The following is an 18,534-nucleotide window of genomic DNA, read 5'->3' as shown; positions in this document are numbered from 1 at the left end:
TTTTCATTTCTAAGGGGCAAAGAAAATGATGAACTTATCTGTCCTGATTATCTTTTGTTTGCTATTGTGGTAAAATATACATAACAAAATTTACAGTTTTAACCATTCTTAAGCGTTCAGTTCAGTGACATTAAATCTATTCACATTGCTGTATACCTATTACCATGCATCTCCAGAATTTCATCATTCCAAACTGAAACTCTGTACCTATTACTAAGCAATAACGCCATTCCCCTCCTCTAGTCCCTGGTTACCACTATGCTAATTTTTGTCTCTGTAGAATTTGACTATTCTAGGTACCTCATGTAAGTAGAATCATACAATGTTTGTCCTTTGTGGCTGGCTTACTTAACTTACCACAGTGTCTTCAAAGTTCATGTTGTAGCATGTTCCAGAATTTCATTCCTTTTAAAAAGCTGAGGGTTTCCCTGGTGGCGCAGTGGTTGAGAGTCCGCCTGCTGATGCAAGGGACACAGGTTCGTGCCCTGGTCCGGGAAGATCCCACATGCCGCGGTGCAGCTGGGCCCATGAGCCATGGCCGCTGAGCCTGTGTGTCCAGAGCCTGTGCTCCACAACGGGAGAGGCCACAACAGTGAGAGGCCCGTGTACCGCAAAAAAAAAAAAAAAAAAGCTGAATAATTATTCCATTTTATGTGTATATCACATTTTGTTTATCAGTTCATCTATTGGTGGACATTTGGGTTACCTTTTGGCTATTGTGAATAATGATGCTGTAAATGTGGCTGTATAAATATCTGTTTGAGTCTCTCCTTTCGGTTCTTTTAGGTATATTCCCAGACGTGGAATCAGTGGATCAAGTAGGAATTCCAGGTTTTTTGGTTGTTGTTTTTAAATTTATTTTTTTATTGAAGTATAATTGTTTTACAATGTTGTTAATTTCTGCTGTATAAGCAGAGTGACTCAATTATGCACATATATACATTCTTTTTTTTTCTTTTTTTTTTTTTTTTTTTTTTTTGCGGTACGCGGGCCTCTCACTGTTGTGGCCTCTTCCGCTGCGGAGCACAGGCTCTGGACACACAGGCTCAGCGGCCATGGCTCACGGGCCCAGCTGCTCCGCGGCATGTGGGATCTTCCCGGACCGGGGCACGAACCCGTGTCCCCTGCATCAGCAGGCGGACTCTCAACCACTGTGCCACCAGGGAATCCCTGGCAGCCACAAATTTGTTCTTCATTCCTTTAGTTTTGTCTTTTGGAGACTGTCACGTAAATGGAATAGTACATATGTAAACTTTTTGAGACTGGGTTTCAATCAGTATGATTCCTTTGAGATTCCTCCAAGTTGTTGCATTTTTTTTTTTTTTTTTTTTCTTTTTGGCGGTACGCGGGCCTCTCACTGTTGTGGCCTCTCCCGTTGCGGAGCACAGGCTCCGGACGCGCAGGCCCAGCGGCCGTGGTTCACGGGCCCCTCCGCGGCATGTGGGATCCTCCCGGACCGGGGCACAAACCCGCGTCCCCTACATCGGCAGGCAGACTCTCAACCACTGCGCCACCAGGGAAGCCCCAAGTTGTTGCATTTTTTGAAAAACATTTATTGCTGAGTAGTATTCCAGTGTATGAATGTACTGCAGTTTATCGATTTACCTATTGAGGGAGATTTAGTTGTTTCACATATCTTGCAATTGTGAATAGAGCTGCTGTAAACATTCTTGTACAGATTTTATATGGACATATGTTTTTATTTCTGTAGGCAAGGTTTCTCAGTCTTGGCACTATGACATGTTGGTTTGGATAATTCTTCGTTGTGGAGGGCCATCCTTCACACTGTAGGACGTTTAACAACATCCCTGGCTTCTGCCCACTAGATAACAATAGCACCTGCCCCCACCATTGTTAAAAAAAAAAAAAAAAAAAAGTCCCAGAGGACAAAATAGCCTCTGATTGAGAACCTCTACTCTAAGGTAAATACCTAGGAATGGGATTGTTGGGTCATGTGGTAAATGTGTTGAATTTTATAAAAAATGGGCAAAACGTTGTCCAAATTGGATGTACCATTTTGCGTTTCAACCAGCAGTACATGAGGATGCTTTGCATCCTTGTCAGCCCTTGATATTGTCAGTATTTTCTTGTTTGTTACTCTAATAGGAGCGTCGTGGTATCTCATTGTGATAGGGTACTCTTTATTTTCTTTTTTTTAATCAGTTCTTTATTTTGAAAAAAATCGACAGAAAAGTTGGAAAAAGTATAGTGAATACCTGTAAACACCTTGGTTATATTGACCTCTTGCCACATTTACTTTTTCTCTAGATGTACTTTTAATTTTGCTGAACCATGAGAAAGTCATTTGCAACCATCATGATACTTCACCCCTGAACACCTTTACATTACTTCTCCCAAGAAAAAGGATATTTTCCTGTAGGACCACGATAGTATGTGTTAGTATTTCTAAGAAAATTAACAATTCCATAATGTCATCTAACATATTCAGATTTTCCCAGTTATCACCGAAAGTCTTTGGTGTTTTGTCCCTAGGATCCAGTCAAGGTTCACACATTTAGTTGTTTTGTCTTTTTAGTGTCTTGATCTAGAACAGTACTTTTGCCTCTTTAGTTTTTCTTCTTTTTTTTTTGCCACGCAGTGCAGCTTGCAGGATTTTAGTTCCCCAACCAGAGATTGAACCCGGGCCCTGGCAGTGAAAGTGCCGCTCCTGACCACTGGACTGCCAGGGAATTCCCTTGCCTTTTTAGTTTTTCAGTGTTAATTTTTTAAGAGTCTAGGCTAGGTAACTGGTAGAGTGTCATGTATTTTGGATATAATTATTTTCTCATTATTAGATTCAGGTCAAACATTTTGGGGGCAATAATACTAGTCTACGTGATATTGTATACTCTTTTTTTTCCATTATATTGGGTGGCACATCAATGGTGGAATGTCACTCTAACGATGTTGGTAAGTTTATTTACTTGGTTAATGTGATACTATAAGATCTCCATAACAATCGTATACTTTTCACTTTGTAATTAGTAAGTAATATGTGGTGTAATACTGTGAGGCCATATAAATATCCTGTTTTCTAATACCCTTTCATCCATTGGTTTTACTATTGTATTAGTTATCTATTGGTACATAATAAATTATCCCAAAATTTAGCTGCTTAAAATAACAAACTTTTTATCTTACATGGTTTCTGTGGGACAGAAATTCAAAAGTGGCTTAGCTGGATGGGTCTGACCCTGGATCTCTTGAGGTCACAGTCAAGATGTTGGCTGAGGCTGCAGTTATCTGAAGAGTACTAGGGCTGGAGAATTAGCCTCTAAGGTCTTTCTCATGTGGCTGGCAGGTTGGTGCTGGCTCTTGGCAGGAGGCCTCAGTTCCTTGCCACATAGCTTGTTTCCCTGAGAACAAGTAACCCAAAAGAGCAAGTGGCATTGCATTTTTTAAAAAAAACTGTGGTAGAGTACACACGATAATAAATTTACCATAGTAATCATTTTTAAGTGTATATGTTTCAGTGGTATTAAGTACATTCATATCATTGTGCAGTCATCACCACCATCCACCCCCAGATCTCTTTTCATCTTGCAAAATTGAAACTCTGTACCCAATCAACAGTAACTCCCCATTTCCTCCTCCTGTGAGTCCAGTTAACCACCGTTCATTCTGCTTTCTGTCTCTGATTTTGACTACTCTTGGTACCTCATATAAGTGGAATCATCTTTTTGTGGCTGGCTATTTCACTTAACAAAGTATGTCCTTAAAGTTCATCCCCATAGTAGCACATGTCAGAATTTCCTTCTTTTTTGAGCCTGAATAATAATCCATTGTATGTATTTACCACATTTTGCTTATCCATTCATCTGTTAATGGACACTTGGATTGCTTTCACATTTTAGGCATAATGAATAATGCAGCTGCTATGTACAAATACCTCTTCAAGACCTTGCTTTCCATTTTTGGGGGGTATATACCAAGAAGTGAAATTGCTGGATCATATGGTAATTCTGTTTAAAAATTTTTTGGAAATGCTATACTGTTTCCCACAGCAGCTTACTGTTTTACATTCCTACCAGTATGCACAAGGGTTCTAGTTTCTCCACATTCTTGACAACATTTTGTTATTTTCTGGGGGTTTTTTTGGTAATAGCCATCCTAATGGGTGTGAGGTGGTATCTCATTGTGGTTTTGATTTGTGGCATAGTGGTGTTGAGTATCTTTTCATGTACTTAATGGCCATTCTTCTTTGGAGAAATGTCTATTAAAATCTTTTGTCCATTTTTGAATTGACTTGGTTTTTTTGTTGAGTGAGGAGTTCTCTGTATATTCTGGATATTAATCCCTTAGATGAATGATTTGAAAATAATTTCTTCCATTTTGTAGGTTGCCTTTTCACTCTTTTGATAGTGCCCTTTGGACATGTTTTAAATTTTCATGAAGTCCAGTTTGTCTATTTTTGTTGTTGTTGTTACCTGTGCCTTTGGTGTCATATATAAAAATCGTTACCAAATCCAGTATTGTGAAGCTTTTGCTCTATTTTTAAAAGTTTATAGTTTTAGGTCTTTCTTGCATCTAAGTCTTTGACCCTTTTTTTTAAAAAAAATATTTATTATTTATTTGGTTGCACCAGGTCTTAGTTGTGGCAGGTGGGCTCCTTAGTTGTGGCAGGTGGCCTCCTTAGTTGCAGCAGGTGGGCTCCTTAGTTGCAGCAGGCAGGCTCCTTAGTTGTGACTCACCAACTCTTTAGTTGTGGCATGTGGGCTTCTTAGTTGCAGCAGGTGGGCTCTTTTTTTCGGTTTTTGTAAGTGGTGGTAGGTAACAGTCTAACATTGTTTTGCAAGTGGATATCCAGTTTTCGCAGAATTGTTTGTTGAAAAGACTGTCCTTTCCCCATTGAAAGGTCTTGGCACCATGTCAAAAATCATTTTGCCAGGGAATGGTGTGGGAGAGGGGGGTTGGGGGGAAGAATCATTTTGCTATATATATAAGAATTTATTTCTGAGCTCTCTATTCCAATAGAATAAGTCTATATGTCTGTATTTGTGCCACATTGTTTTGATTATTGTAGCTTTGTACTAAGTTTTGAAATCAGAAATGTGAGTTCTCCAACTTCGTTGTTCCTTTTCAAGGTTCTTTTTGCTATTTAGGGTCCCTTGAGATTCCATATGAATTTTAGGATGGATTTTCTATTTCTGAAGGAAACATCATTAAGATTTTGATGGGATTGCATTGAATCTGTAGATTGCTTTGGGTAGTATTGACATCTTAACAATATTTAGACTTCCGGTACATAAACACAGGATGTCTTTCCATTTATTTGTGTGTCTGTTAATTTCTTTCAGCAGTGTTTTGTAGTTTTCAGGTTACAAGTCTTTTACCTCATTGGCTAAGTTAATTCCTGAGTGTCTTACTATTTTTGATGCTGTTAGTAAATGAAATTGTTAATTTCCTATTCAGATTGATAGTGTATAGAAATGCAATTCATTCGTGTTGATTTTTTATATCTTACTGCTTTGCTGAAATTCATTTATTAGTACTAATAGTTTTTGCATGTGGAATCTTTAGGGTTTTTTACATGTAAGATATCATCATCAAACAGAATTTTTTACTCCCTTTCCAAGGTATATACTTTTTCTTTTTCTTGCCTAATTGCTCTGGCTTGGACTTCCAGTACTGTATTGAATAGAAGTGTTGAGAGTGGCCATCCTTGCCCTTGTTCTTGATCTTAGAGGAGAAGCTTTCATTCTTTCACTGTTGGGTATGATGTCAGCTGTGGGTTTTTCATATATGGGCTTTATTATGTTGAGGTGGGTCCCTTCTATTCCTAATTTTTTTTTTTTTTTTTTTGTCATGAAAGGGTGTTGAATTTTGTTAGGTACTTTTCCTCCCATCAGTTGAGACAATCATGTGTTTTTTTTCCCCTTCATTCTGTTAATGTGTATTACATCAGTTGATTTTCATATGTTTAACCATCCTTGCATCCCAGGAATAAGTCCCATGTGGTCATGGCATATAATCCTTTTAATATGCTGAGAAATGTCTGTTTCTCCCTTTATTTATTTATTAAAAAAATTTTTTTTTTAACTTGGCCCCACTGTGCAGCTTGCAGGGTCTTAGTTCCCCAACCAGGGTTTAAACATGCACCCTCAGCAGTGAAAGCGTGGAGTCCTAACTGCTGGACCATCAGGGAATTCCCTCTCCCTTTAAATATGTGTTTTTGCTTCATATATTTGGATGGTCTGTTATTAGGTACATAAATGTTTATAATTATTGTTATATTCTTGCTGTATTGGATCTTTAATAAATTATACCCTTTGTCTCTTATAACCTTTTTTGATTTAAAGTCCATTTTATGGACTTTAAAGTGACATTAGTATAGTCACTTCTCCCTTTTGGGTACTGTTTACATAGAGTATTTTTTTCCATCCTTTCACTTTCAACCTGTTGGTGTCTTTGGATCTAATGTAAGTCTCTTGTAGACAGCATATAATTAGATCATGTTTTATTTTTATTTTTTTTAAGTTTTATCTTTTTTTAGCCACACCATGCGGCTTGTGGGATCTTAGTTCCCTGACCAGGGACTGAACCCGGGCCCTTGGCAGTGAAAGCATGGAGTCCTAACCATTGGACCACCAGGGAATTCTCAATTAGATCATGTTTTAAATCCATTCTGCCAATCTGTCTTTTGATTGGAGAGTTTAATCCATTTGTATGTAATTACTGAGAAAGGAGGACTGACTTGCTCATTTTACTGTTTGTTTTCTATATGCCTTATAGTTTTTTTGACCCTCATTTCCTTCATGACTGTTATTGTGTTTAGTTTATATTTTGTAGTGAAACATTTTTATTTTTTCATTTCCTTTTGTGTATATTCTATAACAATTTTCTCTGTGGTTACCATGGGAATTACATTTAACATCCTAAAGTTATAATACTCTAATTTATAATAGCTTAATTTCAATGACATTCAAAAACTGCGCCTTTACTGCTTTGTTACCACCGATTTCAGTTACTGATATCACAAAATGCATCTTTATACATTGTGTGCTGTGGCATTGCCTTTAATGATATGGTCTCTGAAGTTGCATATTGTCACTTCCTGCCACATTCTGTTCATTAAAAGAGAGTCACTAAATCTGGCCTACATTCAAAAGGCATGGGATATTAGGTTCCATCTTTGTCAGGGAGGAGTGTCAAATAGTTTGTAGACATATTTTAAAATTCGGGGACTTCCCTGGTGGCGCAGTGGTTAAGAATCCACCTGCCAATGCAGGGGACACAGGTTTGATCCCTGGTCTGGGAAGATCCCACGTGCTGTGGAGCAACGAAGCCCATACGCCACAACCACTGAGCCTGTGCTCTAGAGCCCCCGAGCCACAACTACTGAATCCCGTGCGCCTGGAGCCCATGCTCCGCAACAAGAGAAGCCACTGCAATGAGAAGCCCGCACACCGCAACGAAGAGTAGCCCTGATCACTGCAACTAGAGAAAGTCCGCACGCAGCAACGAAGACCCAAAGCAGCCAAAAATAAATAAATAGATTTATTTTTTTTTAAATGCTAACATCTGTTCTTGCCTGGCTCAGTTATTTACATTAGAGGTTCTAAAATGATGATTCTTTCATTCCTTCATTATTAAGCTGAGCTGAATTTTGCTGGGAAACTCAGTCCCCATGACAAGTCTCCAAATAGTATTTCCTGTTCCTGTTTTTTATTACATTTTAATATTTTTTATTTTTATCTGAAAATCTGGTTTATTAGATTACTTAACATTTCTGTGCCTGTTTCATCATTAAAATGAAATGGGTGTAGTAATATCTACCTTAGAGGGAGTGTATTCATTTCCTGTGACTGCTGTAACAAATTACCACAAACTTAGCATCTTAAAATAACAAACTTGGGACTTCCCTCGTGGTCCAGTGGTATAGAATCTGCCTTCCAATGCAGGGGACGCGGGTTCCATCCCTGGTCAGGGAACTAAGGTCCCACATGCCGAGGGGCACCTAGAGCCCACGTGCTCTGGAGCCTGTCCGCCACAGCTAGAGAAGAGGAAACCCGCACACCACAAGTGGAGAGAAGTCAGATTGCCACAGCAACAGATCCCGTATGCCGCAGCTAAGACCCGACACAAAAATATAAAAAATAAAATTTTTAAAAAGCTACTTTAAAATAACAGAAACTTTTTTCTCACGGTTCCAGAGGCCACAAGTCTGAAATCAAGGTGTCAGAAGGGCCCCGTTCTGTCCAGAGCTCTAGGAGAGAATTCTTCCTTGCCTTTTCCAGCTTCTCGTGGCTCCAGATATTCCTTGGCTTGTGGCTGCATGATTTTAATCTCTGCCTGTCTTCATATGGCCCTCTTCTCTCCTCTGTGTCTCTTATAAGGACAGTTGTCATTGGATTTAGGGTCCACCTGGATAATCCAGGATGAACTTATCTTGAGATTGTTATTATTTTTTTCCCCTCTGCCACCTGGCATGTGGGATCTTAGTTTCCCGACCAGGGATGGAAGCCATGCCCCCTGCATTGGCAGCGTGGAGTCTTAACCACTGGACTGCCAGAGAAGTACCAAGATTCTTAATTATATCTGTAAAGACACTTTTTTCCAAATAAAGTCACATTCATCGGTTTCAGGGAATAGGATGTGGACATATCTTTTTGGGAACCACTATTCAACCCACTACAGGGAGAGTCTATTAAATGAGTTACCACATGTAGAGTTCTTTAAAACTGTTTACAGCATGTGATTATTCAACAGACTAATTATTTTTTGTCATTATGATGCTTGTGATTTATAGCAGCCTCCTGAATTTAATACTTTCTCTCCTTTATACTGCTATTTTAGCAGTTTAAATTTCCATACCTGTCACGCATACCTAGGGTGACTGTATCTCATGGTTTGCCTAGTATACTCCTGGTTTATTCCTGTTGACTTCTAACTGACCAAGAGTTCAAATTTTTTTATATATTCTTTCTCAACTCCATCTGAATTCCAAGGGTGCCAACCCTGGTTATGATTTTTGGTTTTTTGTTGTTTTTTTCCTCACTGCACAGCTTGCAGGATATTAGTTCCCCAACCAGGAATTGAACCTGTGCCCCCTGCAGTGGAAGCACGGAGTCCTAACCACTGGACCACCAGGGAATTCCCTGTGTTTTGTTTTTTGCTCTTTGTGTTGCGTTGTCATGAATATGTTTTATGCTCACAAGTTTGTATAGTTACCCCAAACTAGTTGGCTTTTTTTTTTTTTTTTTTTTTGCGGTACGCGAGCCTCTCACTATTGTGGCCTCTCCCACTGCGGAGCACAGGCTCCAGACGTGCAGGCTCAGTGGCCATGGCTCACGGGCCCAGCCACTCCACAGCATGTGGAATCTTCCCAGACTGGGGCACAAACCCGTGTCCCCTGCATCGGCAGGCGGACTCTCAGCCACTGAGCCACCAGGGAAGCCCTAGTTGGCTTTTGAAGTAAAATTTTTTGCCTTTTTTCACTTAAAAGTTTTTCTACTTTTCACTTTGTCCATGGTGCTGGTCAGTTTTCTAGGTTATTATGTAGTCTTTTGGGTTTTCTGTGAAGACATTCACATTGCCTGTAAATTACAAGTTTTGTTTCTAATGTAACAGCAGAGCTAGGGCTTGGTGCCCCTTTTGTTGATTTTTATAGTCAATTCTTTTTCTGTTGTGCTAATTTCTCCTCTGTGACCTGTTAGTTGACTAAACTTGAGGAAGTCCCCTATTCTCTTCCTGTTGTCTTTTCACCCACAAGTGATTGTCTTCTGGGTCATCTTGTCTGAATTTCCCCTCCCCACAAAGTCAAAATTATTTACTACCACTTGTACTTCCTTACTCATGTGAGGAAATTTTTACATATAGAGAGTACAGTGTCAGGACTTCCCTGGTGGTCCAGAGGGTAAGACTCTGTGTTGGGACTTCCCCAATGCAGGGGGCCCAGGTTTGATCACTGGTCAGGGAACTAGATCCCACGTGCATGCTGCAACTAAGAAGTCCGCATGCTGCAACTAAGAAGTCCGCATGCTACAACTAAGAAGTAGATCCGGCTTGCCGGCAACTAAGACATGGCACAGCCTAAATAAATAAATATTAAAAAAATATATATAGTACAGTGTCAGTTTTCTGTAATTCTGATTATTATGGCTCTCCCTCGCATTTTAATTTCTAGGCAGGCAGAAGCCCTCTTTGTAAGTCTGTGCTGTTTGCTATTATGACGGGAAGCTTTCTGCAGAGTATATTTGTTGGCTGCTTTTATATTGTCATCATAGACCTAAGAACAACAACAACAACAGCAAAATTACCCTTTATTACCTCACTTATTCACAAAGAGGCTCTTATGTATAGGTTACTAGTGCTCCCATTTATTTGGAGAAATGCTGGAAGATGGTGAGTGCTTTGGATTGTAATCGATATTTTTAAGTCTTTTAATGTCTCAGTAAGAAAGTTATCCTACATTCAAGGAGTTAGAGAAAAATTCATTTTGAGTATAATAATTTGTTCATGTTTATTTTGATTCAACATATATTTGAGAGCTTACTATTAACATACTTAAGATACTCTGTAAGGTTCTAGTGATGTAAAGATGAATTGCCTTGACCTCAAGAAGACAGTTCGGAAGGTGAGAGGGATTTGCAAACAGATAAGAAGAGACAGCTGTTGAACACTTAACTGGGTTTAAGCCTTTCTATATGACTTTACAGGTATTATCTCAGCCTTTAAACCGAAACTACAATTAAGTTATCCCTGTTGTATGGATGAAGAAAGTAGTTCAATAATTTGCTTAAGTAATGGTGCTGAGATGTGGATCTAGATTTATTTGACTCCAAAGCCTGCACATTTAATTACTGTGTTATAATATCTCTTGGGATACATGCTATAGGGTAGACTAGAAGAAGAAATTATTTCTGCTTTGAAGTTTAGGGGAGGCTACCAGATGAGATGCTTGAGCAGAATGTTGATGGATAAGAGAAGACCAGATCACTGGGAATTTAGGGAAATTGCGGGGCAAAGTTTGAAGAGAAGGAACAGGATAAATAAATCACAGAAGTATTAAACAGATGACATTTTGGGGAATGAACCTCACTTCTGTGTGATTGGAGCATGGGGTCTGTGTGGGAGAATGGTATGTGAAGTACAAGAATAGGCAAGCCAGGATCATGGCAGATCTTCAGAGGTGTAGAAAGTTCATTTTAAAAATCCTTTGACAACACTGTGTGGACAGATTGGGGTAAGGCAAAGAGAAATACTGAAATGAGTACGATAGTTCAGGGAGAGCCAAATGAAGGGAATAGTAATGGGGATAAAGAGGAAGATGTTTAATTTTTTTTTAATTAAAAAAATTTAAAAGCTATTCCACCCATATCCAACTGTTTTATTCTAATGTCTTAAGAAATTTTGCCTCTTCCGTATTTCCTAGTTTTAAGCCATCATGGTGTGATGTATGTAGGATGTTACCGTTTTTCACATTGATGCTTGAGAGCAGGTGTTAGCAAACTATGACCCGTGGGAGGAATCTGGCCCTCTGCCTGTTTTTATAAATAAAGTGTTATTGGAATAAAATACATTTTATGTGTTGTCTGTGACCACTGTCACACTACAGTGGCAGTTGAGCAGTTGTGACAGAGATCATACGGCCCACAACTGTGAAATATTTACTCTCTGGCCCTTTACAGAAAAACTTTGCAGAGCAGCAGATTGAAGACATTCTTTGATCTAATAACTAAAGTGCACGTGATAGTGCTTACTTAATACTATATATTGGGCTTTGTTAACTAGGTGACTGACCACATCAGTCATTCAGAATCTACCCATAGTGTATTTGGAAATTTTTTGAACCCAGGCCATGGCAGTGAAAGCGCCAAGTCCTAACCACGGGACCACCAGGGAATTCCCATGGAAATTATATTAATTAGACTCTCCCAAATTGCAAGGTTTTTTAGGTAATGGGAGGTTAATGTAAAGTTGTTTATGAAATTAAAGAATGGAAAACTCAACTGCATAGTCAGGTTTCAAAAGGAAAAACAGGACATGTTGCTAGTCAGTCCTCACAAGGACCGAAAAGTAGTTTAAAGCTGCAAAGTTATTCAAGATTACAGCATAGCCATGGCAACCAAGTTATTTTGTCAGCCTGGCAGTGCAGGTATCAGTTGATTCCCAGTTCCAGTGCTCTGACAAACTGAAATCTGTGTACAGATCTTGCAATTTCACACTACTCAAGAGCTGACCAAACTGGTGTTGGGGAGAGTTTTCATGATAGTTACTTCTTTACCCTAAATTTTTTTTTTAATGGCACTCTGTTTTTGTTTAATGAATATTCTATCTTTTCATCTCTCTGAGGATATTAATATATTTTGCTTTTCTTTGGCATCACTTTTCTTGATAGAAGCTTTCCACAACTTTATCATGTTTAAGGATGTGGGCAGACTGGGGGCTGTGAGTGCATGTAGAGAGGAGAGGGCTTGTTAACTGAGAACCTCACTATAGGGTTACCTGGTGGACTGTTTGGGGAACTTGGTAAGGCTTGTCCTATCTCCTGCCTGCGTGGTTAAGTCTTGGCTACAGTGAGCTGGGAGCCTAGTGGGGAAAAAAGGATGGGAATTTAGTCATTCCGTTTGCATATGTTCCTTTAATTCTTGTGTTCTTGATACTGTTCTTCAGCCTTCAGCTGTGCCTGGCATCTTCCATTGCAGAGATGCTTGAGGGAAAAAAAAAAACAGACCTGAGCCTTTTGGTGTCAAGTAGGGGATTTAGGAATCAAAATGCTTGGTAAGCAGCTTTCAACCAATTCTGCTTCTGTGTCCCAACTTTACTTCCTACTTCCAAAATTGACTGGTATCTTCTCTTGGAGGCACTGCAAGTAAACAAACCATCTTGGTTCTTGGCTTTTCCCTGTTGCCAGCCTAGGACAGGAGTCTGCTTTATTGAGTGTGCTGTCAAATAGCATTTGTCCATCTGCTTTGTAGCTTACTGAAGTTATTGTACTTGTTTGTTGTTACCTCTACTTCTCTTTTTCCTGACCTTTATTACTATTATTACTTTTTTAATTTTTAAAATTTCTTCACCAGAGTTTAGGGGAAATTTGAAAGGGGATTCAGATGCACATGTGTAATCTATCATCATCTTGTGAAAGTCCTTTCCCCACATACTTTTTTTTCTTTTTGTTTACTTGGATTCATACATTTTTCCCTCAAATATTTTTTTCTCAGTAGTGATTTGGAATTTGTGCAGTTTTTATTTTTTTACTGCTTCTCTTTGAAATTGTTTTAATTGATTGATTGTTTGCCACGTGGCTTGTGCCATCTTAGTTCCCTGACCAGGGATCGAACCCATGCCCCCAGGGCAATGAAAGCACAACCTTAAGCACTGGACCTCCAGGGAATTCCCTGAAATTTTGACCTGCGTATTAACTTCACAAAACTGATCAGTATCTTTGCCTTGGCCTGAACAATACAAGGATCTTGGAACAATTAACTCCAGTTACCTCCATTCCTGACTTTAATGCTGTTATTCAGTATTTTAGCTTTGTATTTTTAAATCCCCAAATAAGACATTGTTTTGTGTATTTTTAAAAATTCTTTATTAAAAATTATTTATTTAGGCTGCGCCGGGTCTTAGTTGTGGCATGCAGGATCTTCTTTGTGCGATCTTTAGTTGCGGCATGCGGGCTCTTAGTTGTGGCATCAGCTTTCTTAGTTGTGGCATGTGGATTCTTAGTTGCAGCATGCATGTGAGATCTAGTTCCCTGACCAGGGATCGAACCTGGGCCCCCTGCATTGGGAGTGTGGAGTCTTACCTGCTGGACCACCAGGGAAGTCCCATGTTTTGTATATTTTAGATTTACCTAATGTTTACCACTTCCTTAGTCACTTTTATATCTTGAGTTGCAGAGCTTCCTTTGAGGATCATTCTACTTATTCTTCAGGTACATCCTTTAGAAATTCTTCTAGTGAAGGTCCATTGGTAGTAAAATATTTTAGTCTAGAAAAAATTTTTCCTCTAAATTTTGTTTCTTGTTTTAAACACCTTTATTGAGATATAGTTCACATACCATACAGTATACCTATTTAAAATGTACAATTCAGTAGCTTTTAGTATATTCAGAGTTGTGCGTCCATCACCACAATCAATTTGAAAACATCATTGCCCCCCAAATAATCCCGGTGCCCCCTTAGCTGTCACTCTCAATCTACATCCACTCAGCCCTAGCCCTAGGCAGCTAATAATTGACTTACCATCTCTGTAGATTTGTCTGCTTTGGGCATTTCATATAAATGGAACCATAAAATATATTGTCTTTTGTGACTGGCTTCTTTTACTTAGCATAATATTTCAAGGTTTATCCCTGGTATAACATTTAACGAGTGCTTCATTTCTTTTTATTGCTGAATTTCTTTTTATTGTATGGATATACCACATTTTATTTATCTGTTCATTAGTTGATGGACATTTGTGGTGTTTCTGTTTCTGGCTATTATGAATAATGCTGCTGTATACAGTTATGTTCAGGTTTTTGTGTGGACATATGTTTTCGTTTCTTTTGGGAATATACCTAGGAGTAGAATTACCTATTACCTATTTTGAGGAACCATAAAACTTTATTTCACTGCAGCTGCACTACTTTACATTTTTACTAGCAATGTGTGAGGGTTCTTCATATCCTTGTCAACACTTGTTACTTATCATTTTGAATAGCTCTCCTAGTAGGTGTAAAGTGGGTATCTCATTGTGGTTTTTATTTGCATGTCTCTGGCTAATGATGTTTAGCATCTTTTCATGTGCTTATCGGTCATTTGTATATCTTCTTTGGAGGAATGCCGTTTCAGTCCTTTAGACAATTTTGTAGTCATCTGTCTTTTTGTGTTGAGTTGTAAAAGCTCTTTATATATTCTAGATACTTATATTGGATATATGATTTACAAAGATTTTCTCCCATTTTGTGGGTGGGCTTCTCACTTTCTTGATGGTGTTTTTGAAACACAAGAGTTTAAAACTTTGATTTATATCCAGTTTTTATGTTGTTGGTTTTGGTGTTATAGCTAAGAAACCATTGTCTATCTAATGCAGCGTCACATAGAATTATACCTGTTTTCTTCTACCAAATTTTTAGTTTTAGCTCTTGCGTTTAGGTGTATGATCTAGTGTGAGTTAATTTTTGTCCATGGTTGTGAGGTAGGGATCTCTTGCACATGAATATCCATTAGTTCCAGGACCATTTGTTGAGAAGTTTGTCTTAGTACCCTTGTCAAAAATCAGTTGGTCATAGATATTTGGGTTTATTTCTGAACTCAATTCTATTCCATTTATCTGTATATCTATGCTTATACCAATAACACACTGTCTTGATTACTGTAGCTTTGTAGTAAGTTTTGAAATTGGGAAGTGTGAATCCTCTGACCTTGTTCTTTTTTGAGATTGTTTTGACTATTCCTGGTCCTTTGTATTTCCATATGAAGTTTGGAATCAGCTTGTGAATTTCTGCAAACAGGCAGTTGGGATTTTGATAATGATTGTGTTTAATTTGTAGATCATTTGGGGGTTAATCTGTAGATCATTTGGGGGACTCTTACCATCTTAACAATGTCAAGTCTTCTAATCCACGAACATTGGATGACTTTATATTCATCTAGGTCATCTTTATTTTGGGGGGGGTGCTGCGTTGGGTCTTCGTTGCTGCGCATGGGCTTTCTCTAGTTGCAGCGAGCGGGGGCTGCTCTTTGTTGTGGTGCTTGGGCTTCTCATTGCAGTGGCTTCTCGTTGCAGCTCACGGGCTCTACGCGCGTGGGCTTCAGTAGTTGTGGCTCGCAGACTCTAGAGCGCAGACTCAGTAGTTGTGGTGCACGGGCTTCGTTGCTCCGTGGCATGTGGGATCTTCCCGGACCAGGGATTGAACCCATGTCCCCTGCATTGGCAGGCGGATTCTTAACCACTGTGCCACCAGGGACGTCTCTAGGTCCTCTTTAACTTTTAGTTTTACACTTCTTTCGTTGAATTTTCCTAAGTATTTTATTATACTATTGTAAATGGAATTCTTAATTTCACTTTCAGATTTTTCATTGCTACTGTATAGAATTACATTGGCTTTTGTATGCTGATCTTATATCTTACAACTTTGCTGAACTTATTTTATATATATATATATATATATTTTTTTTTTTTTTTTTTTTTTTTTTTCTTCCTGTGGTATGCGGGCCTCTCACTGTTGTGGCCTCTCCCGTTGCGGAGCACAGGCTCCGGACGCGCAGGCTCAGCGGCCATGTCTTACGGGTCTAGCCGCTCCGCGGCATGTGGGATCTTCCCGGACCAGGGCACGAACCCGTGTCCCTTGCATTGGCAGGCGGACTCTCGACTACTGCGCCACCAGGGAAGCCCATATTGTGTTTTTTGTGTGGAGTCTTTTATTTGGGGGGGAGGTGTCGCACTGCGCGGCACGCTGTACTTAGTTTCCCCACCAGGGATCCAACCCGTGTCCCCTGCAGTGGAAGTGTGGAGTCTTTACCACTGGACTGCCAGGGAAGTCCTTGTGTGGAGGCTTTATTGAGTTTTTTATATATAAGATCATGTCATCTGGGGACAGAGATAATTTTCCTTCTTCCTTTCCAATTTGGGTGCCTTTTATTTCTTTTTCTTACCTTAATTGGTTTTGCTAGGACTTCCAGTACTGTGTTGACTAGAAGTGGTAGGAATGGGCATCCTGTCTTGTTCCTAGTATTAGAAGAAAAGGTTTCAGTTTTTCACCTTTGAGTGTGATGTTAGCTGTGGCCTTTTCATATGTAGCTTTTATTTTATTGAGGTAATTTCCTTCTATTCCTAATCTGACAGTTTTTATCATGAAACAGTATTGAATTTTGTCAAATGCTCTTCTGCGTCAGTTATGATGATCATGTGATTTTTACCCTTAATCTTTTAATGTGGTATAACACATTTATTATCTTTCTCTTTTAAAAATATTTTAGTTTTACTGCAGTATAGTTGATTTACAATGTTGTGTTAGTTTCAGGTGCACAGCAGAGTGATTCAGTTATACATATATTCATTCTTTTTTAGATTCTTTTCTCATATAGGTTATCACAGAATACTGAATAGAGTTCCCTGTGCTATACGGTTCGTCCTTGTTGATCACGTTAATTTTCATATGTTGACCCAGTCTTGCATCCCAGGGATTAATCCCACTTGGTCATGATGTATTAATCCTTTTAGTGTGCTGTTGAATTCCGTTTGCTACTATGAAAACTGAACATTTTGAATGTTATAATGGGCAACTCTGGAAATCACATTCTTCCCCCATCTCATGGTTTCTTGTTGCTGCTTCCTGTGGTTGTCATTTGATTGTTTGGTGACTTTTCCAAACTAATTTTGTACAGTCCTATATTCTTTGTCTTGTGTGGCCACTGAAGTCTGTTCTGTTAGATTAGTGGTTTGACAAATAACCTTTTCATTGATTGACTAACTGGTTTAGGGCTTCCCTGGTGGCGCAGTGGTTGAGAGTCCGCCTGCCGATGCAGGGGACACGGGTTCGTGCCCCGGTCCGGGAGGATCCCACATGCCGCGGAGCGGCTGGGCCCGTGAGCCATGGCCACTGAGCCTGCACGTCCGGAGCCTGTGCTCCTCAACGGGAGAGACCACAACAGTGAGAGGCCCGCGTGCCGCAAAAAAAACCCCCCAAAAAACCCCATTGGTTTATAACATTATATGTTTCATGTGTACAAAATTATATTTTGACTTCTGTATACACTACAACATGCTCACCACCAAGAGCGTAGTTTCCATTCGTCACTGTACAGCTGACTCCCTTTATCCATATCACGCTTCCCCCACTTGCTCTCTGCTAACCACTGCTCTCTTCTGTGTGCTTATTTTTGTTTGGTTTGGTTTGAACTCCCCCCCCCCCATATGAGTGAAATCATACAGTATGTGTCTTTCTCTGTCTGACTTGTTTCACTTAGCATAATACCCTCCAGGTCCATCCATTGTTGTTGCAAATGGCAAGATGTCCTTTTTTTTTTTTTTAAATTAATTAATTTATTTTTGGCTGCGTTGGGTCTTTGTTGCTGTGCATGGGCTTTCTCTAGTTGCTGCGAGCGGGGGCTACTCTTTGTTGCAGTGCGTGGTTTTCTCATTGCAGTGGCTTCTCTTGTTGCGGAGCATGGGCTCTAGGTGTGTGGGCCTCAGTAGTTGTGGCTCACAGACTCTAGATCGCAGGCTCAGTAGTTGTGGTGCATGGGCTTAGTTGCTCTGCGGCATGTGGGATCTTCCTGGACCAGGGATTGAACCCATGTCCCCTGCATTGGCGGTGGATTCTTAACCACTGCGCCACCAGGGAAGTCCCAAGATTTCCTTTATTTTTAAAAGAATTTTTTACGGCTGAGTAGTATTCCATTATATATATATTGCATCTTCTTCATCCATGGATAGGCACTTAGGTTGTTTACATATCTTGGCTATTGTATATAGTGCTGGATTGAACATAGGTATGCATATATCTTTTCAAATTAGATGTTTTTGAATTCTTTGGATAAATACTTAGAAATGGAGTAGCTGGATCATATTGTAGTTCTATTCTTTTTTTTTTTTTTTGTG

At 39.4% G+C, this 18,534-nt stretch overlaps 1 protein-coding gene across 6 annotated transcripts in view; it reads left to right on the top strand.

The window, feature by feature from the left end:
* ITCH (itchy E3 ubiquitin protein ligase) overlaps positions 1-18,534 on the top strand; it is a 111,914-nt gene that overhangs the window by 11,470 nt on the left and 81,910 nt on the right. For 2 of the 6 annotated variants that reach the window (XM_032606735.1, XM_032606738.1), the window contains exon 3: positions 787-818. The exons of the other annotated variants lie outside the window; for them this stretch is intronic. The gene's annotated coding sequence lies outside the window, so the exon portion shown is untranslated. The remainder of the gene's footprint in view (positions 1-786; positions 819-18,534) is intronic. 6 annotated transcript variants of the gene reach the window in all.

The sequence above is a fragment of the Phocoena sinus genome, chromosome 15 (assembly GCF_008692025.1).
Source record: "Phocoena sinus isolate mPhoSin1 chromosome 15, mPhoSin1.pri, whole genome shotgun sequence".
Classification (NCBI taxonomy): domain Eukaryota; kingdom Metazoa; phylum Chordata; class Mammalia; order Artiodactyla; family Phocoenidae; genus Phocoena; species Phocoena sinus.
This window is presented reverse-complemented; position numbering and strand designations above follow the sequence as displayed.